Genomic DNA, 21,725 nt, shown 5'->3' with positions numbered 1-21,725 from the left:
CTCCTAACTCTCCTAAGATTTGCTGTCCCCAAACAGGAAGCGTCACTGCGCTGCTCCAAGGGGTGATGGAGAGGGGGTGTTTGGAACCCGGGGCTCTAAGTTTGGAACAGGCAGCTGCTGGCAGCCGCCAGTCCCCGGATCTCATCAGATTGGGGCCAGGCCTCCTAGCTCGGTCATCAGCCCAGAGTCTCTCAGAACCCCATTTCCATACCCATCACCTTCTGCAGAAAAATTTCCAGCAGCGCCAGAACAGAGCCTGGAGGCCAGGCAGCCAATGACGGCGGATGCAGAGTATTATTACATCATCACCGTGGGCTCTCATTGGCTGGAATCTCAACCTCCAATCTGCATCCCAGTCTGGTCTGTGGATGTGCAGGGCACAGCCTAGGGCCAGATCAGGCGGAGGTCAAGCTCGGCTGGTAATTAGGAGGGAGGCGTGGGGCCAGATATCAGTATTCTCAGCTGTCATCCTCTACGGCCACCCCAGGACAGAAACCAACCACACCCAGCCAGCCCGGGACGCTGGCTCAGGTGCTGCACAGTTCCCGTGCACAATCCCCCCCCCTCCATATCCAATGCAAGGCTGCAGCCCTGGGGTGCAGGAACCTGCTCCTTTTCAGCCCCAAAGCCTGGCTGCCAGTGGACACTGGAATAACAGCTAATGTCAATGGAGGGTTTCCCTTGCTGTTATAATTGTTTAGAGATATCCTGATATAGAGGCTGGGCAAGGAGGAGCCAACATGGCCTACTATGGTGCACCATACCCAAGGCCACCAAACTGGGGTAAGGGGTAGGGAGCCAGGCTTGGCCCTCAGCGGGCTGGGTGCAAAGCCAGGTCTGAATCTGCAGCCTGATGGACAGCTTCCCAGCTGGGAGTCATAGGCCATTCTGAGAATCGGTCTTCAGACAGCCCTGGAGACGGTGGAGGGAAAGCTGTTGTTGGGATTCCATGAGTTTAGTCCTGATGTGTCAGAAAGAATCGTAGCTCTCCTGAGCTCTCCCCCACCCTCTTTCCTGGATGGTACATAACTAAGTCACAGAAAGCTTGCTCCTCCACTGTGCCATGTTGCTGCCTCATTCTGTCTTCTTCCCTGTCACCCCCCCCCCCATACAAAAGAACTTTATTTTGTTCTGGGGAGTATTGGGGTTTGAACTCAGGGCCTCAGACTCATTAGGTATGTACTCTACAGGTTTCCAACCCTTTTGGGCATTGGTTGTTTTTCATATAGAGTTTCATTTTTTTTTGCCCATGGCTGACCTTGGATCTTGACATTCCTATCTATACTTTCCCAATAGCTAGGATTATGGGCATGAATGACCATACCTCATTTAATTGTTGAGATATGGAACTATGATCTCTCTCTCTCTCTCTCTCTCTCTCTCTCTCTCTCTCTCTCTCTCTCTCTTTTCTCTTCTCTTTCTCTCTCCATCTTTCTGGCATTGTGAGGGTTTGAACTCAGGGCCTCTTGCTTTCTCTTGGCTTTTTCACTCACAGATATGCTCTACCACTTGAGCCATGCCTCTAATTCTGGCTTTTATGCTGGTTAATTGAAGATTAAAGTCTCTCAGACTTGTCTACCTGGGCTGCCTCTGAACCTTGATCCTCAGATAAGCCACTGGAGCCTGGCCATTTCAGCTTTTTAAGAAAGAACTGTGAATGAGCTGTCATTTGACTGTGAGCCCCCTGTCTGCAGAGACAGACAAGGGAACTCAGATCTCTGACACTGATCTCTGCAAGACCTTATACTGTGCGGTAAGCTGGAGGCACAGAGGAGAATGAGCAGTGGGGAACCATGCTGTTGCAGATAACAGTAGTGATGCTGGACAAGTGGCAGCCTGGGCACCTGGGAGCACAGGCAGGGGTCCTGAAGGACAAGGGCACAGAGCCGTAGGAGGACCAGAAGGCCTGGGAAGAGGACTGCATTCCTTTGCATTCAAGTTATAGTTTCTGATATAGAAGGGCATACTGCAGGAAAAAAAAGTAAGTAGCAATTGGGGACAGGACTGGAGGACGTAAAAAGAAAATGCAATGTGGCCTTCACTATGGGTAGGGAGAGAAGCTTCTGGGGAAACTCCCTCCCACCCCCACCCCAGCAGAGTTCTAAGAGGGGCCTGGACCTTGCCCCCTCTTGACAGGTCTATCAGCAAGCTCCATTCCTCCTTTCCCCTCCCCCATCACAGCCTGTCCATTCTGGTCCACGGAGCTCCAGAAGGAGGTTCTGAGAGCTGCGTATCCTAGCAACCTAGCAACCTGGGAGGCTGGCATCTGCAGGGCTAGGCTCAGATTCAAGGCTCTTTCTAATTCCCCAGCCTTCCTCTGTGGTGAGCCTTCCTGCAGGGACGTGGGGGAGGAGGAGGAAGGAGAGGAAGGGTGCGGGAGGCCTGGGTTAGATCTTTCCAACAACACAGCCAGAGATGGGAGTGAGGGAAGTGCAGTGGGGTCCCTTAACTGAATACTCCACCTGCCTGTCACCAGGCCAATTAATATCCACTTAGAATATAATGAGTCTACGTAGTGATTGTCAGTGACTACTAACATCCGAGATAGACCTTGGACACTATGTTCCTTCTGATGAAAGATCACAACCTGTTCTCAAACAAGCGCACAAACCTGAATCAGATCAAGCAAGTAACCTCAGCTACATGACTTACAGGGAAGCCGGGGAGGCATAAAGGAAGGGATAATACAATAGCATGTTAGTGTGTTTAAACCACACGGTGGGGCCATGGCCAGATTTTCCACAGACAAAATAAGTGCCAGTTTTCATCAGCCAAAAATAAAAAACTAAAGATGAGAGGGGAAAACATAGGAGGAATTTATAACTTTACAAAAGCTGAAGAGAAATATCCAATCAATGATCACACATGGAGTTAATTTGGATCCCGATTCTTAACCAATAAAAAGTCAACCATGATGAGAAAAGCTAAAAACATTCATGAGACAAAATTGAGGAAATCTGAGCACAGAACTGGATATTTAATGATATTCCAGGGGATAAAAAAGGTATGGGGGATAACGTTGAAGGTTTCAAACTGAAATATCTAAGAATACATTGCACATTGTCTTTGATGTGCTTCCTGATAATCCACACAAAGGAGAGAATACAGGATTGAATGACATGAAATCAGTCCCGAGTCATACAAAATTACTGCTATGGAACTGTTGTTGTTTGTTTTTATGCTGGTACTGGGGATTGAACTCAGGGCTTTGCATTCTCAGCATTTTTTGCTCACATTTTTTGTTCAGCCACTTGAACCACACCTCCAATTCTGTTTTTTTTTTTTTTTTTTTGCTGGCTAATTGGAGATAAGTGTCTCTTGAATTTGTTTACCCAGCTTAGCTTTGAACGGTAAACCCCAGATCTCAGCCTCCTGAGTAGATAGAATTATAGATATGATTGATACAGGACTATTTTTGACATTTAAAGCAGCAATCCTTTGGTATATGTTTGACGTTTTTGTATCGCAAAATATTCTCTTATAAAGATGCATGCCTGATAGTTATGCCAGTCACCCGGACCTGTTTATTATACATTGTGTCCATGTACCGAATGTCACACTGTAGTCATACATCCATACAACTGTTTCATAGTCACTAAAAATAAAGGGGCAAAGGAGAGGGTCAAGCCTGCCTTCCTAGAAGTCTCTGCCCAAAGGAAGAGATAAACGAGGCTGGCACCTGTTGGACTGCCAAGGTTGGTGGTACATGCCTGTAATCCCAGCACTTGAGAGGCCAAGGCAGAAGGATTTTTTTGAGTTCAAAGCCAGCCTGGGCTATATAGTGAGACCTTGTCTTTAAAACATAGTGAGGAAGTGGTGCTGTGGCTCAAGTGGTAGAGCACTAGCCTTGAGCTGAAGAGCTGAGGGATAGCGCCCAGGCCCAGAGTTCAAGCCCCATACCCGACCAAAAACAAAACAAAACAAAACATAGTGAAACAAGATAAAAATCCATAAGGAGGGGCTGGGAAGGTGGCTCAGTGGTAGAGTGCTTGCCTTGCATGCCTGAAGCCCTGGGTTCGATTCCTCAGCACCACATAAGCACAAAAGAAAAAAGCTGGAAGTGGTGCTGTGGCTCAAGTGGTAGAGCGCTAGCCTTGAGCTGAAGAGTTGAGGGACAGCGCCCAGGCCCAGAGTTCAGGCCCCACAACCAGACCCCCCCCCAAAAAAAATCCATAAGGACTGTCATTTAAAAAATCAAAAACCAAAACCAAACAAACAAAAAACCAGCTCTCAGAGACAGCTGTAACCAGCACAGACTATTTTGGTTCATCATCACTAATAACATCATGATGATGATGATGATGATGATGATGACGATGATGATGATGATGATGATAGGAATTTACTGGTCACATGTGACATGCCTTCATCTGTTTGAACCACAGAAGATGAGGTGTCCTGGGTCATTCTTGAAGCAAACGGTCCCCATGCAGAACGCTGGCCAGATGACCTGGTGGTGGGGACAGAGTTTGGCTCCCGGAAGTGAGAGGTCTCCTATCACCTTCTGCTTCATCCAGTGGCCTCTGCCAAGCTCCCATGGCTGGGCACCTCGGTGTTCCTTCCCCTCCACCCCTGGCTGTTTGTAGAGTGGGGTCTCCATATGTGGAGACGGCTCAGGTCAGTCGATAAAGTTCCTTGCCTAGTTCTATTTTTATCTGGGTGCTGACTCCATCATTCAATCAGCCAGCCACAGGTCTTCTTCATTTGGGGCTAGTGTAATGTCTTTTCTGAGCTCAGTGCTGGTTGCTGGGGCAGGTGGGTGGGGGGTGGGACACGGTTAACAAGTTCATGCATCACACCTTGGCTCCACTTCCTACTGCCTTGGGGACTTAGACAAATGTGTCATCTCCCCTTGGACCTCAGTTTCCTCCCTTGCAAATCTGGGATAAGCCTGATTCATAAGGCTTTGTGTGTGTGGGGGGGTGAGGATTAAATAAGGTAAAATATAAAAATATTGAGTAGCATCTGGCACACGGTAGGGCTCAAGAAACAATAACTCTTGTACTAAATGGTGAGGGGAGAGCCAGAAAATTCTAGATGTCTTTAGTATTGATTCTACTTTTCCTTTAATAACTATACTGAGATTTACATTTTCAAGTTTCTCCACTTTTAGGTACAGCCATGTGACAAAGTTCTGCCATGAAATGGAAACACATGTAATTTTGGATTTCTGGAAGAGCAACTCAAAAGAGGTAAAGCAGTGGGGAGGAGAGCTTCTTTGTCCCATGCCTTTCTCTGCTAATCTGGAATTCATACTTGATGGTTTGAGCTCCAGCATCCTCTTTGGGATGTACAGTGAGGATGATGAAACAGCCTAAGAGTTTGCCTATCTGATGGCGTGGTGGAGCTGTGTTAGGGTCCCTGGATTATCTCCTTCCTTCTTCCAGGTGTGAGAGAAGAAAACTTGACTAGATGAAGTCTCTTAGTATCTCCAACTTAGTCTCAGGGCATGAATTGTACATATGTAACAACCAGAATGGCATAGACACTGATGAGCAAGGAGAGATCAGCACTGGGCTAGAGCAGCAGAGGAAGGGGCTGGTTGTCTGGGGGACCTGGAGCTCTTACTAGAGCTAGTTACCTGTCAGTACCTGGCTTTTAATATGTTAATGCTCAGTTCAGCCCTTACCAATTCAAGCCAACTGGAAAACGGCTGAATACCAGCCCATCCTTGTTCTCACTTACATAATGGGTAAAAAAGACAACGAGAAGGCCTTTTAGACCTCCAGTGCAGCTTGAAGAAATGTTTAATGGGTGAGTGAAGCATGGGTGATTTGATGTACCATGTGACCTGTGGATCCACTTGACTGGTGACAGAGAGGGAGAGAGAGAGAGAAGGAGAGCTAGACACAGACAGACTGTAGAGGGCCTGGTAAATATCCCTGACAGAGGCTCCCTCTGTAGCCCAGACTGACTTTGAGATCCTCCTGCTTCAGCCTCCCGAGGGCTGGGATTATAGGTGTGTACTGCCATGTGAGACTCAGAATATGCTTGAATTTGAGGTAACAAAGAACATTGGTGGAAATCAGTGGATTTTAGGTGATTGCAGAGTGAGGAACCACTGTGTTGTCAGGCCAGATGGGTGTTTAGTTACTATTATGGTATACGAAGACATCTCTGTCAGTCAGAGCAGTGATGCGCCCAACTGGACCACATGGGAGCAGGCCTGGATGTAACTTCTCTGTGGGAGAAATGTCAAGGTCACAGTGCCGGGAAGTGCATGGCTGCCATCATTTCTGAGAACATCAGCCTCAGCCCCCAGCCTGGGGGCCAGTGTGCCCTGACCATTCCAGCTGGCTCCAAACTGCTTAGAATGGTTCTTACTGTCTTCTAAATGGACTAGGCCATGTGCCCTTAAAGTATTAAAAAAAACACCCAAAACCCATCTATATCTTCGGTGGAAAATATCCAAAAAAGAAGCTCTGAAATAATAAGCACTGAAATAATTAGCTTGGGCCCTGAGTTCAAGCCCCATGACCAACTCTCCCCCCCCCCAAAAGGGGGAAGTGTTTGCATATACATATATTACATCCTCGAATAAATCCTCTCTAGATAACATGTAAAGGATCTAATATTACCTAAGTGTGATGTGATTAGCTATCATTTTTATGGTCCAGGAAGGAATGGCCTATAAAAAGGCTGCATATCTACAGTGCAGATGCATTTGTATATATTTTTCAATCTACAGTTGGTTGAATTCACAGATGCCAATTACACAGAAATACGGGGCCGCCAGGGAGGACCAAGCAGAGCTCCCAGAATCCCCGCAAGCCTAGAAGCAACCGTTCATTCATATTTAGGGCAGTTCTGAGCTCTCCACATTGCACATTATTTCTGGGATCCACCCAGAGGATCATATTTTAGACCAGTTTTATGTCTTAATGGAATAGTAACCATCTTCACGTAATTTAAAAAGACCGTTTACACAGACTCCTGAATCTGATCATCCTGAAAACTCTGTGAGTTTCCCCTTCATTTTTTTTTTTTTTTGGTAAGGCTCAGGAAGTTTGAGTAGGCTGCTTGAAGTTACATAATCTCATTCTTTGGCCATACTGGATTTTTCTGTGGAGCAGTTATTTTTCTGGATTGACAGGCAATGGATTTAGTTTAGCATTGCAGATGGGAGGAAGGCAGAGCCTTACAACATCGCTGGGTTACTCTGAGCTTTGACATCTCATAGAGGAGTTGAAGAGTGTAGACCACCACAAAGGGGAATTGTTATGGCTGGGTTAGGACACCTGCCTACATTATACTAGCTAGAACTCAGCCACATGGCTCCATCTCAAAGCCAAGATGTTTGGGAATACTTCCATGGGTAGACAAAGGCTTTCTAATATCAGAGTCCTTTGCTGGGTGCTGGTGGCTCATGCCTGTAATCCTAGCTACTCAGAAGGCTGAGATCTGAGGATCACAGTTCAAAGCCACCCCAGGCAGAAAAGCCTATGAGACTCTTATCTCCAAAAGCCGGAAGTGAGGCTTTGGCTCAAGTGGTAGTGCTAACCTTGAGCACAAAAGCTCAGGGACAGTGCCCAGACCCTAAGTTCATATTCCAGAACTGGGACACACACACAGTCTCTCTCTCTCTGTCTCTTTGTCTCTCTGTCTCTGTCTCTGTCTCTCTCTCTCTCTCTCTCTCTCACACACACACAAAGGTAAGTAGTGGTGTGAATTGTCACAGGCCACAGACTACACAATGACCTGTCTTTTACAAAATCCATTCCATTCTATTATGTACTAATTGGTCAGCTCTTATTTTGATGGATGGAAGAAGCACCCAGTGTCCCGTGCTCTTGTAAAACAAATTGGCTTTCAGCCCACACCACTGAGTAAATAATAGATCTCCACATTGGAAAGCCCAGGTGGGTCACTGGTGTCCTACCCATGGGTGCCAAAGTCTATGATCCTTCATTCTAGGGCACAGATGACTGTATTTACTTATGGGGGTACTCACAGAGTGACTCCTTCTGCAGTCTCTGTAGTTGAAGTTGGGGTTTCTCTTTGGGGACACTGATTGCTAGGGTTCTCAAACCCTGAGCTCTAGTATTAGTGCAATGGGAAGACTGGGTGAGGACCAGAGTTGGTAAAGCCACAGGGAAGCAGACAAGCTAAGGAAAGACCGGACCTGCCCCGATCCAACCTTTTCTCACTGGACTGTCATATCTGTTCCTGTCTTTGCCTCCTCCATCAGACCGAGGCTCCAATATCATCCTTATTATTATTATTGTTGTTGTTGTTGTTATTGATTAGTATTAGTGCTGGGGCTTGAACTCTGGGCCTGGGTGCTGTCCCTCAGCTCTTCAGCTCAAGGCTAGTGCTCTACCACTTGAGCCTCAGCGCCACTTCCAGTTTTCTGGTGGTTTATTGGAGATAAGAGTTTCATGGATTTTTCTGCCTGGGCTGGCTTTAAACTGTGATCCTCAGATCTCAGCCTCCTGAGTAGCTGGGATTACAGGCGTGACTCACCTGCACCCAGCTCCAGATTTTTTTTTTTTTGGTCGATCATGGGGCTTGAACTCTGGGCTTGGGCGCTGTCCCTGAGCTCTTCAGCTCAAGGTGATCGCTCTGCTGCTTGAGCCACAGAGCCACTTTTGTTTTTCTAGTGGTTTTTATTGGAGTTAAGAGTCTCACGGACTTTCCTGCCTGGGCTGGCTTTGAACCACAATCCTCAGATCTTAGCCTCCTGAGTAGCTAGGATTACAGGCATGAGCCACTAGTGCCCTGCTCAGATTTTTTTTTTTTACTGGTTAATTGGAGATAAGAATCTCATGGATTTTTCTGCCTGGACTGACTTTGAACTGCAGTCCTCAGATCTGAGTATCTAGGATTACAGGGGTGAGCCACTGGTACTTGGCTAGTTCTGATTTTATTCTTCCCTGTTGTCCCAGGAGCCAGCAGTGGACTTGATGGAGTGGATGATGTCATATTTACCCCATGGGAGGGGAGAGTCCAAGAATTACAATCCCAGTAGCTGACCCAGCCTGGCAGCCATCTTTCAGCTGATGATGCATTGACTTCCATTCCCCCAGAGGTATGATTTGGGAGCATCCTCCTGGGCTAGGTGCTCCTCTGGCATGTTTACTCATACTCAGTATTTCTAGCTGATGAGGTCTCAAAGGATTTCGCAACTGATATCCCAAACTCTTAGGGACCATTTACCATTAGGCAAGCACTGATTCAGGTGTTTACTCATTGACTCTTCATAATAGCCCTGTGGAATTTGTGTAAACCTTACCCGTGTTTTATAGAAAGCTGAAGGGTAGAGATGATCAGGCCACTTGCTTCCCTGTACCTTGGCTATGGTGGGCTAGTGTCCAGGCCAGGGCTCCCATGTTCCAACACTGTTGGTTGTTGATTTCCTATTGCTCATCCTTGGTGGTCCAGTGGCTTGCCTGGACCCTGTGATCTGGAAGGCTCAGACCGAAGGGACCTGCTTTCCAGGTTGAAAGCCAGGATGTAACAGGGCAAGCCTCATTGGTCAAGGATATTCCCTGTCATTGCTTGCTTTCTAGACATTAGCAGCCAATGATACTTGGGCAGCCCAATGTCCCTGAATGGAGAAGTAAGTACATTTGGTCCTCTGCGAGACCATGGTAAAAGCAGGAGCAAGCTTCCTTATCCCACCAGAAGCAGTGGCTTGAGTTCACAGGGGCCAGGTCATCTAGAAGGGCCTGCAGGGAAGATAGGGATGGAACTGTGAAGTCACGGTTCTGCCTTTTATAGAAAGCAGACAACAAATAAACCTTTTTTTATTATGAAAAACCCAAATATACAGTAGCACCAAGAGTCTGTAATGAACTCCCACTAAGTTATCACTTAGATTTCACATTCCACAAGCTCTGCTTCATTTATCAGACACAATACCATCCTTACTTCCAAATTAACATTTAATTGCTTAATGGCTAGTAAATTGAATGGCCCCATTATCTCCAAAAATCCCTTCTGTCACTGTTTGAATCAATATTCCAATAAGGTCCACGCACTGTCTTTGCAGTGTTATAGACTCTTTTATACTGTTACAGAGTTTTTGAGATGTATAGACTCCTTTTTTTTTTTTTTTTTTTTTTTTTTTTTTGGTCGTGGGGCTTGAACTCTGGGCATGGGCGCTGTCCCTGTGCTCTTCAGCTCAAAGTGAGTACTCGCTTGAGCCATAGCGCCACTTCCAGTTTTCTAGTGGTTTATTGGAGATAAGAATCTCATGGACTTTCCTGTCTGGGCTGGCTTTGAACCTCGATCCTCAGATCTCAGCCTCCTGAGTAGCTAGGATTACAGGTGTGAACCACTGGCGCCTGGCTGTATAGTCTCTCTTAAGACTCTCTTGAGAGTCTATTGACATTGCCTATCTAGTCAGTGTGGAGCCAAAACAGTGATAATCTCATGATGTTAGGCAACTTTCTGGAATGGTGACCAAGTAGCTGAGATGCTGTACTTGAAAGGAAGGAAGATTTGAGCTCATGGTCTCAGAGGTTTTAGTCCATGGTTGTGTGGCCCTACTGCTGTGGACCTGTGGCTATGGCAGGAATCATGAGACTGAGGAGCCTGCTCACCTCATGACAGCTGGGAAGAAAAGAAAGAGAAGGGCTTAAGGTGCCAACACGCCCTTCAGTGGCACATCCCCAATGGCCTAACTTCCTTCCACCAGGCCACGCCTCCTAAAGTTTCCACCACTGCCCCAAAGCAGCACCACTCTGGAGACCAGACTTTCAACATAAGGGCCTTGGGGAGACAGTCCAGATGCAAACCATAGCAGCAAGACTTCTCCTGCTTTTATTAGCTCCAGTCCTTCTGTAAAGGGAAACATGGCTTGTTTATTCCAAAGCTATGATAAAAGCTTAATTCATTCCTCTACAGAGGAAGAAAGAATAATCCTGTGGTTTTGCTTTGTGACAGAGTCTCCCTATGTAGTCCAGGCTGACTTTGAACTCTCCACCCTCCCACCTCATCCTTCCAAGTGCAGGGATTACAGCAGATCTCTCTCTCTACCACGCTTGGCTGAATGCTTTTTCAAAAGTACTGTGATAACCAGTAGAATTTAAAAACATACCTGAAATGTTCCCATCTATTGCATTCATTATTCTAATTGACAAATAACGTTCCTTGTCTTTGGTTAGTGGGCATTCACTCAAGTTGCTTCTTGTGTCCTTTTGTCATCAGCCCTGTTGTTCCAAGGACAAAACCTGTGGTTTCAAGGACAAGATGATCTAGGCTCATCCTGCATGTTCTTTGCTCCAGTCCTAAAATCAGCTACTTCTCTAGTGAACTCTAGGCTTTTGTATGAGAAGTGATACTTAGAGATCACAATGTGGATGCTAAATATTCTTATTACTATTTGACTTTTATTGGCTCCAAGATGGCTGAGTGGACAATGCCAAGGAAAAGTTAGGAAAAGGAAAATAAGCTTTGATGGCTACTGACATTTCACATCAATAATAGAGTCTAGGGTAAAGTTTTAACTTTCAACTTCGTATTTGTATTTCTTTTCTCTAATTCCATAAATACTATGCGTGTCTCCCTCTCTGTCTCACTCATCTATCATCTCATCCAACTGTTATCCATCCATACATTTATGTATGCATCCATCTGTGAACCTGTCCATGCATCTCCCCATGCATGCCTGTCTCCACCCGTGCACTCATGCATGCATCCATATCCACTCACCCATCCATCCACATTCATTCATGCAGCCATCCCTCCACCCATCCATCCACCACCCACCTATTCATGAGTGTAGTCATGCACATAGGAATAGTTTGAATGTAGACCTTTCTAGATGTACCTGTTTTAGTAGTTTTGATACAGAATCAAGTAAAAAATTTTTTGTCAGTTATGGGGCTTGAACTTGGGGCCTGGGTACTTTCCTTGAGTTCTTTTGCTCAAATATAGGGCTCTACCACTTGAGTTACAGTGTCACTTAGGGTTTTCTGCTGGCTAATTGGAGATAAGAGTCTCATGGACTTTCCTGACTAAGCTGGCTTTGAATTGTGATCCTCAAATCTCAGCCTCCTAAGCAGCTAGGATTCTAGGCAGGAGCCACCAGCACCAGTGGATTTAGCAAATTTTTTAAATGGAAAAAAAAACTTTAAACATTAAAAAATCACTTTTAAAACTGCAAGAAATTAACCTCATTTTACATCTTAAGGTTACATGTTATTTTGACTATATGTCCTAAGGGAAAGCACACACACACAATTCAGTCTTCATCATTTTTCTTTCCTTTTTTTAAAAACAAGGTTTCAAGTTTTTGGAGTACAGGCTGGCCTCAAATTCATTTACTGCCTGCTTCAGTCTCCCAAGTGCTAGATTACCATCACAATTGTCACAAAACAATCTTTAATTGTCTTGCCTGTATATTATTAGTGACAATATTGTTATGGTTATGTTGTTTTTGTCTAAATATTTTACTTTACTTTTTACTGTTATAAATGCTCTTATTTTTGCAATGGCTAACTTTTAATATTTATGGCCATTATTGGTATGTTCATATTAATTTCATATCTTACTACTTTATTATACTGCTACTATTATTTATAACAATTTCCCAATATTCTTTTGGCTTTTCCATATAGCTAGCTAGCAAGATATAGTCTATTTTATTTTTTGTATTTTTGCCAGTGCTGGGGCTTGAACCCAGGGTCTGGGGCACTGTCCCTGAGCTTCTTTTGCTCAAGGCTAGCACTCTACCACTTGAGCCACAGTGCTACTTCTGGCTTTTTCTGTTTATATGATACTGAGAAATCGAACCCAGGGCTTCATGCATGCTAGGCAATCACTTTACCACTAAGCCACATTCCCAGCCCAGTGTTTTTTAAGTAGTTGTATGGAAGAGTTTCCTACATATAATCCCATCATCAAAAATAGTTATGTTTTACTAGTTGTTTTCCAATTCTTCTTCAACTTGATTTTTCTTATCTAATTGCTTTGGCTGATATCTCCACCATTGGGTTAAATAGTCACAATGTGCTGTATATTCATTGCTATGGCTTTTGTTTGTTACTATTTGTTTTTGCTTGTTAGTATTTTAGTTAAGATTTTGCTAGCTGTAAGACAGTCAATGAAATGTGACCAGAATGGTGCATTAACCACTCCTACATAAGTCCCAGAATTAATCTTGCAGTGTAATTTTTCACACTTTTCCCTCTGCTATTTAACTGTAGACAAGCAAGATGAAGATGTGGAGGGCTGAATTACCACTGGAAGGACATTCATCTAGTAATTAAGAATATAGTTTTGGAATGCACAGGAAGCAATTAGAAGCTTCTATCATGTTGTGTCTATTGTCCATTTATGGGTTGCTTGTTATACCAACTAACATTACCTGAATAAATACCATGTTTAAACAACATGTCCTCTTTCTCTCATTTTCCCCTCCTCTTATCCTCATGACCTAGCTCAAAATGCCAGCTCCCTGGTGAGGCCTTCTTCAATCTTGGTAGGCAAAAATTAATGAGTCATTCAAATCTTCTATGCTCCCAGGGCATTTAGAATATGCTCCTTCCTGATCACTAACTAGGCTGTGAGTTTTTTCTTTTGTTTATGCATTTTCTTTCCATCTGCAAGGTGTCTGGTCCGCAGCTGGTGCCTGGGTCCTTGAGTGAGGAGGGAGTATGTTATATATACCTGTGTTACATATACGCTCTGCAGAAAGTTTGATATGTACAGAGGGACATAGCAATGGCACCTAAACATGTCTTCCAGCTTCAAATCTCAAAGCAAACTGCCGGTCTAGCTATAGCTTTGGGTCACTGCCAGGGACAGCACTTAGTAAATTAGGCTCCAAGTTTTGCATCAGAATGAATGATATGGGTAGTATTTCATGGTCCTATTTCCTCCTACATGGGGTTCAAACTCTGGCTCTGTTTGCAGCTGGCTGTGTGGTCTTGGATGTGGCAGTTCCCCTCCAAGAGTCAGAATCTGGAGAGAGGAGAGAGACCTGACCTGATGGTGGGCTTAGAAAAGCTGAGATGTAGGGAACAGAGGCCGAAGGAGGCCACCAGCCTCAGTTGAAGCTGAGGAGCCCGGGGGAGTTTATGTCAGCAGTCCCTCAAATGCCCAAATTATGGGCCAAGCCTCAGCTTTTCCTGTTTGAGGTAGCTCAGCCCCAGGCAGTGACTCATGCCTCTCTTTTCTGTGCTACACTTACCAAGGTTTTCTATTCCAAAGACATTGTGGTGTCCAGCCCCGCACCATACAAAAGTAAAATGTACTGTAGTGGCAATATCACAGTCCAATTTGATCCTGCCCCGCCCCAATTATTATTTTGATAGCACTTTTGCAACATTGCATATCAAATTCTAAAATGCATGATTCTTTCTCATTGGTGTCTGGTGCACCAGTGTGCCATTGTCTCCAGCGCCTGCTTGGACTCCTATTGCAGGATCCTGAGGGTAAATGACACTATCTCAGAGCACTTGGAGAGTCTGGTGTCCCAGCTATCCATGGGAGCTGAGCCTGATTCCTGTTCCTATGGACAAGTGCTAACCCTGAACCCACCTATGGATGGAAGGGAACCAGGTCTCAGAGTGGCAGGTCCCAGTGGAGCATGGAGGAGGTAGGAAGTCTCGCAAGAAGCAATGTGTAAGGTGAAGGAGTGACAAAAGGCATGGGGATGTGGACAGGTGGGATGAGGGGCGGGCTGAGATGAGGAAAGCTAGCAGAGGGAGGTTTGTGGGAAATATGTCCTCCTGTGAGCCCTCAGGTTGGCAGAAAACTGTGGAACAAGCTCCAGTACTTCCTGGTTCAGAAGCCAAGTGGGCTGGTTGGCTGGGGTGATTGGTGAGGTAGGGAGGGTGAAAAACAGCATTATGGAAGAAAGAGCCCCAGGCTGGACTTAGAACTAGCAGCCATGTTATTTTATAAAGTACTCACTTTGGAAATAGATTGCTAGGATCCAGATCTGGGCTCCGACATGTACTATTAGCTCCATGATCCAGAGTTGATCCAAACTAGAAAGTGTGGACAAGTTTTCTTTAGCTTTCTTTCTGCTGAGGTCCTGAAGAGAAAGGAAGCAACTCCAGCAGTCCCAGCTAGCAAGAGGCAGAGCTGGTGCCTGAGCAGTGAGATTCTGACACCAATCTAAATGCTTCATCGAGGACATCAATGTATCTATCAGGCACTAACCACTATCTACCCACTAACCCCCCAATATAACCCTCCATCCCAATACCCATCATTTATCCACAAAGTTACTAGTTCCTTCATTTCCCCATCCATACCTACCAACAGATCCGTCAATTTGCTCATCCATCCTTCCTGCTATACCTTTACCTGTTGACCTCTCCACCCTCTGTCTATCCACTCATCTCTTCACCCATTTGTCCATCCAACCACCACCACACACATCCATCCGGAGGGAATGGCAGTTAGATATGTAACCAACAGTGTTTGTCACAGGGTGTGAAATCTGCAAAGATCCCTTTTAACCCTCCTGTTTGTAATTGGAGTCAAAGTATTTGCTTTGTTGCTATTAGGCTCATAGTATTGTTCTAAGTGCTGGTGAATGGGGTAAAGATTCAGAAAAAAAACCCACACAACATAATTTTTTTCTAGAGAACTGTGACACTGAGATCTGAGAATCATGGTTTTAAGCCATGCCCAGATAGGAAAGTCTGTGAGACTCTTATCTCTAATAAACTACTCAGAAAAAGCCAGAAGTGGCGCCATAACTCAAGTGGAAAAGTGCTAACTTTGAGAATAAAGAGGCTCAGGGACAGTGTCCAGGCCTTGAATTCAAGCTGAGGATGGGAAACAAAAAGGAAAGAAAAGAAACATGGCAACTAAATGAATTCAAGATTATGGATTTGATCTTGGATATAGAATATAAAAGTACATTATTGGGACAATTGATGACATTTTAATATGGAATAGATAAGAGTAATTTCTGGAACACTTAATTTTCTGTTTTTTGCAGTAATGGACAACTGTTCTGTGGTTATATAAGAGAATGTTCTTTTTCTTAGAAAATTCCCACAGAAGTTATTTATGGATGAAGGGGAATGGTATCTTCAACTTACTGCAAATAATTTCAGAAGTTACAAATATCAGAGATAGTGTATATATAGTATACATACATATATACACACATATACATATATATCTAGATCTGTCTGGACAGACGAGGAAAGAGGGATAAAAAGAAGGGTGAGTGAGGAAAAGAAAAAAGAGGGAATAGAGAAGAGAAGGAGAAGGAGGAAGGAAGAAGGAAAGAAAGGAAGGAAGAAGAAGGAAGAAGGAAAGAGAAGAAAGAGAGGAAAAAAGGAGTGGAACAATTGGTGAATCTGGGCCATGGATATAAAAGAGCTTTTTGCACTGTTTTTGCAAAATTTTTGCCTGTTTGAAATTAGGGGAAAAAAGCCAACCTTCAAATCCAGTCCCTTTGTTCTGGAGAAAGATGTACGTGAACATAAGCAGACACTCGGGCCTGCGGGCACTCATCCCCACCACCCAGCAGCTTATTCGCAGGAGATCTAATGGGAGGGTGGAAAGCCTGAGGGGGGTGGGTCAAGAGAGAAGAGGTGTGGGTGGGCCCAGGAAGGCTGCAAAACCTTCAGGCGGTGAGAATTTGGGAGAGGCAGAAGCAGCTTCGGGAAAGCCTACAATAGGTTATGAATTGGATTATGTGTCAAGAGTAAAAGGAAAGATTGAACTTTGAAATGCCTTCTTGAGATTACTTTTGGGGGCTAGGAATGTGGCTTAGTGGTAAAGTACTTGTCTAGCATGCATGAAGCTCTGGGTTTGATTCCTTGGTATCACATACATAGAAAAAGCCAGAAATGGTGCTGTGGTAGAGGGCTAGCCTTGAGCAAAAGAAGCTCAAGGACAGTGCCCAGACCAGGCCTTGAGTTTAAGCCCCAGGACTGGCAGAAGGAGGAGGAAGAGGAGGAGGAGGAGGGGGGGGGAGGAGGAGGGGGAGGGGGAGGGGGAGGAGGAGGAGGAGGAGGGGGAGGGGGAAGGGGAGGGGGGAAGAGGAGGAGGAGGAGGAGGAGGAGGAGGAGGAGGAGGAGGAGGAGGATGTTGGTGTGGTGCTGGTCTAGGGATGGAACCCAGGGCCTCATGTATGCTAGGCAAGCAGTCTACAGTATGAGCCGTGTTGCCAGAGAGGTTCTCACTAACTTTACCCTAGATGTCCTCAAGCTTATGATCCTCCTGTCTCTACCTCAAGAGTATCCAGGATTACTGGCATGTGCCACTATGTCTGACCACCTTTGTACAAAGACTGATTCCCATGGAGCCCTGTACCATCTTCTGGTTGTAAGTGTCTAGCTTGATCCTATGGCAAAGAGGTCACTGACATGATGGCCGGAGAAGTCCCACTGAGCTACTGGAAGACTAAACTGTACAGCCAGCCTGAACTTACGTGAATGGTTGCTAGGCAAGCAGGAAGAGAAAGCCTTGTGCATCCAGAGGAGATAGGGAAACCCACAGAGAAATAAAGTATCTATGGCACCATCCCACACATGATTCCTGCTAATTTTTAGTAACCCATTTTACAGATGGGAACACTGAGTCACAGAGATTGTCTACTGATAAATGGCAGAGCTGGGAATTGCAAGACTCTGAACACCTCAATGTCATCCCATCCAGAGAAGAGCAGCTGGTGAGGAGACATTAGGGCCGGCTAGAAGGGGAAAGCCTTGAGTGCCAGGAGCAGGAAAAGCTCAGATTTTTCCACAAGAGAAAAACCTTAGCAAAGAAAGCCCCTGCTAGACATGGGATGTTAGGAAGAGAAGCCAGGGTTTCCCTGGTTCTATCCGCCATGGCTGCCAGCCATCACAAGCCAGCTTCCTGAGAGACCCTGTCTCATCCGAGTGACTCCCCTCGGAGGCTGGAGCTGCTTCCTTCAGCACTGGCTTGCTGGAAATCGGGGAGGGGAACTGGTGGTTCTGTGTGGGCAGACTCCAATTGTGAAGCTGCTGCTTCCAGTTCTTTCCTGACACAGGCTGGGGGAAGCAGGATGGATGATTATTGAACGGCTCCGGCCTTCCTCTGCAGGTTGACTTGCATTGCAGCCTTCCTTGTCCCCCTGGTCTTCCAGGGCCCTGCAGCAGGGTGCTTTCCTGGGCTGGCAGAGGAGCAGAGCAGATAACACCAGGGCTGGGACATGGCTGAGGTTTGGAGGAATAAAGATCTCAAGGCCAGGGTGAGAGGAATGACAACCAGAAACTCACTAGGTGATTCCATCATAGGTGAAGTAGGAGTCTTGATTCATCAGGGCTCTTTTTTTGACAAGGTGCTGCAGGACAATGGAGTCATGCGATGGAAGAAACTTGCGTCTTTGAAGGGTAGAGTGAAGGACAGCATCCTATACCTTCCATCACATATTTGGGCCTATTTGTCACAGCCACCCCTAGCTAATACTTGGTTGGAGCTGTTGAAGGGTACCCCTCAATTCCTTCTGCCATGGTGGGAAGTCACATTTTTTTCTGGGTCTCTGTGTTCCTATGTGCAAGAAGAGGGGCAGTTAGGTGACTGGCCATCTTTTCTGTTCTGTGACTCGGTTTCCTAGTGGGCAGGCAGCACGCTGTGAAACCAGAAGCCCAGTCAAATATTTGATGAACCAGCCTCACACTATCCTTACTGCTGTAGGTGGAGAGGAGTCTCAGCAGGTTCGAGAATGTGAGTGAGAAGCAGGTGCTGGCGGATCAATTACAAACTGACAGGAGGGCCTCCAGTGACAGGCCGCCTGGTTGGCTCAGACAGCACCTGAGAAGCACACAGAAAGGAAGCTGAGTGAATACACAGAAAGCACAAAACTAGGTGGGCTCGCTGACAGATGGACAACAGACTCAGGGTTCTAAGTAGGCTTTCAGGAAAGACATTGGAACAAAAGTTACAGTGGGAAATGAACCAAGATGAATCCAAACCAGCAAAATGCAAGAAAGAGACTAGCTAGTCTTGGCAACAAGACTTCCCAACATGTTGTCTGTCCCCAGGTGGCCTGGGCATTTTTGATGACCATGTACCCTTCAGGAGCCATATTGGATCACTACTGGTGAAACACCTGAGGGTGTGTCCAGGGTCATCCTCAGTTATACGTGGGGCTCACTTAGAATACTCACTCCTGGGGCTTCCTCGGCTACCCTGGGGACCATTGATGCTTTACAACAAGGACTGATAGTTTCTATATTAACTAATGTCTGATGCAAGCTTTCAGCTTAGCCTTTGTAGCACAAACACAGCTACCATAGACAATCATGAACAAATGGGTGTGGCTGTGTTCCAAGCAAACTTGACAGGTCAGATTTGGCCCTTGGGTTGTATACTCTATCACCAAAGTTAGCAAAAGGACAGACTTCAAAGTGGATGTGAGGAAGCTTCTGAGGTTGGAAGGTGGGTAGACCGGTGACAGAGCTGGGCGGGGCTCAGCTGTCTATTCAGGTGTCCCAGAGGAAACACTTTTCAGAGGCTTACTTTAACATATATTAAGGGAGATCCCACAAAATACCAAAGGGGGGATTCTGGAGGCTGGAGGCTGAGGGGATTGGACAGGGTGTAATTCAGTGCTCAGTTCTGCTTTGGAGGAAGAAGTTTTTTGAGTTGCACAACTCTCCTCTCTGTTCCTTCCCTGTTCTGGCGCTGAGCTGGTTTGTCCTGCCCACACATGGAGACATGAATAATACATCTGAGAGGCGGTGTCTTTGATCATGTGGCTCTGGGAGCCAGGTAGACATGTGTAGGGATGGCTTCAGTGGAGTCTGTGGTGAGCCCACAGGTGGCTGGGGAAGTCTGTGGTTGGCTGAGTCTTTGGTTCTTTCCAGCATAGCCAATAACTGGGGTAGCCTCATGAGTCACTTTTTCAGACATTGTGAATAGAAGTGAGAACTCCAGGTTTCTTAAGGCAACCTTCTGGAACATTCTAGAATAAATGGGAAACAGGTTCTGATTCCTTGAATCTCACAAGCAGCATATGATATGGGATCTCCCCAGAACTCAGCTGTGAGACTCTAGGTTACCATCAATACATGCTCCAACCCAACTGGCCAAACTAGAGAAGCAGCTAACTCATCTCAAGGGGCTCAAGACACCACCCAGATCACAGAGGTGGCTGCTCAAATCAAAGGAGCCCCAAATTGAACATGAGGAAAATACATCTAATAGCTTAACAACAATGTTCAAGTATTAGGAGGCTCCACCTCCCTGATCACAGCTGACTGGGCCTGAGGGAGCACTAGACCTATAGAAGCCAACTGGTATCCTGGTAACCAGGCAAGGCTGACCAATGGTATCATCCCAAGGGAGTAGTTCTGCCCAGGGTGGTGGTACCAGTAATTAAGGGTTCCAGGCTGAATCTCTGAAATTTGAGCCAGAACTTTGGAATAAGTGTGGGGTGATCATAGAGGAATCAGAAGATTAAAAAATGGCACCAAAGGGCTGGGAAGGTGGCTTAGTGGTAGAGTGCTTGCCTAGCATGAATAAAGCCCTGGGTTTGATTCCTTAGCACCACATACACAGAAAGCCAGAGGTAGAGCTGTGGCTCAAGCGGTAGAGTTCTAGCCTTGAACAAAAGAAACTCAAGGACAGTGCCCAGGCCCTGAGTTCAAGTTCCAGGACTGGCAAAAAAAAAAAAAAAGTAAGAGTAAGGCCAAGTAAGAGAAGCCTGAGAAGCCTGAAGCCAGAAGGCAGGGAGGAGCAGCTGGAACCAACCTGGAGAAGACTTCAGCGATTTCTTAAAGCCAGGAAGAGACCATTCTTTGTCTCCAGATAAAAACATCTGCTACTGTCCAGACTTTTGCAGTAGCCAGTTTGTTCTGATCTTTATAAGCTTGGTCAAGTCCTCACCACAAGGTCTTGCCCAGGGACCAGCAGAAGCAAGCTATAAGTAAGATATCCTTATCTACCACCACCTGAGAGGCCTGGAGGGTAGCAGTGAGCCCTGGGAATTTGGAGGAATTCAGAGGTGGGATTATGTGACTTGAGCCAAGCATCCTGGGTGAAGTTCTTTCTCTCTAGGGCACCCCTGGCTAATGGAATGAATGCTGGGAATGGTGTCTCAGTCTCCTGCCTCCTGGACTTTCCAATGTCCTTCTCTGAGCACCAAAGGTAAGAAAAAAAAAAAAAGCATTTGTCAGCCAAGTCAAGGAAAACAGCCCCAAAAGTAGTGGCAGGGAGGCCTGGGCGGTGGGCATTGCCCTCTGCCCTGGTGTCAATCAAGAAGGTCGGTGCAGGGTGTTGATAGAAGTAAGGAAGAGATAGGGAGATCTGTGGAGTCTCCAGAGTATGGTAACGTGCCCTCCATGGACCCTCTCAGGGCCACCCCATTTCCATCTCATTATCACCCCGCAGGTTCTCAGACAAGGAAGACTTGGTGGCTGGGTGGTGGTGGTTGGAGTCTAACCATTTACTATGGGAGCTGAGTGAGACACTGAGCCTCCCAGGAGCTCCACTTCCTCATCTGTAAAATGGGATCAGTCATAGTACCTACGGCCTGGGCTAGAACAGGGAGATGACTTTGTACAGGTTGAGTCTGGGAAATGGCCCAGCCCACAGCCGAGCCAATAACAAATGTCAGCCGGGAATCCTGAAAGCGAGGGCTCCAAGGGACACAAGGAGAGGAAAGAAGAAACATTATACGAGAGGGAGAAGGATGGGGGTGGGGAGAAGGCAATGAAGAGAGGCAGAGGGGAAACGTGGGGTGTGTGGGGTGCTGTCCTTGGCATCTCCAGGTTGGTTCAGGGCTCATTTTTCTTGTTCTTACTTTCCCTCATATAATCTCCCCGGAATTCGGAGGAATT

General features: G+C 46.0%; 1 long non-coding RNA gene across 2 annotated transcripts; it reads left to right on the top strand.

Moving 5' to 3' along the window:
• Positions 1-357: 357 nt before the first annotated feature.
• Positions 358-13,307, top strand: LOC138831468 (uncharacterized). Of its 2 annotated transcripts, none has more exons than XR_011373332.1 (4): positions 358-419; positions 5,114-5,192; positions 8,886-9,028; positions 13,152-13,307. It is a non-coding gene; the product is annotated as an uncharacterized lncRNA (long non-coding RNA). The 2 variants fall into 2 exon arrangements; XR_011373331.1 differs by lacking the exon at positions 358-419 and adding an exon at positions 2,251-2,322.
• The last annotated feature ends 8,418 nt before the right edge of the window (positions 13,308-21,725 follow it).

The sequence above is a fragment of the Dipodomys merriami genome, unplaced genomic scaffold (genome assembly GCF_024711535.1).
Source record: "Dipodomys merriami isolate MVZ:Mamm:240054 unplaced genomic scaffold, mDipMer1.0.p SCAF_198, whole genome shotgun sequence".
Classification (NCBI taxonomy): domain Eukaryota; kingdom Metazoa; phylum Chordata; class Mammalia; order Rodentia; family Heteromyidae; genus Dipodomys; species Dipodomys merriami.
This window is presented reverse-complemented; position numbering and strand designations above follow the sequence as displayed.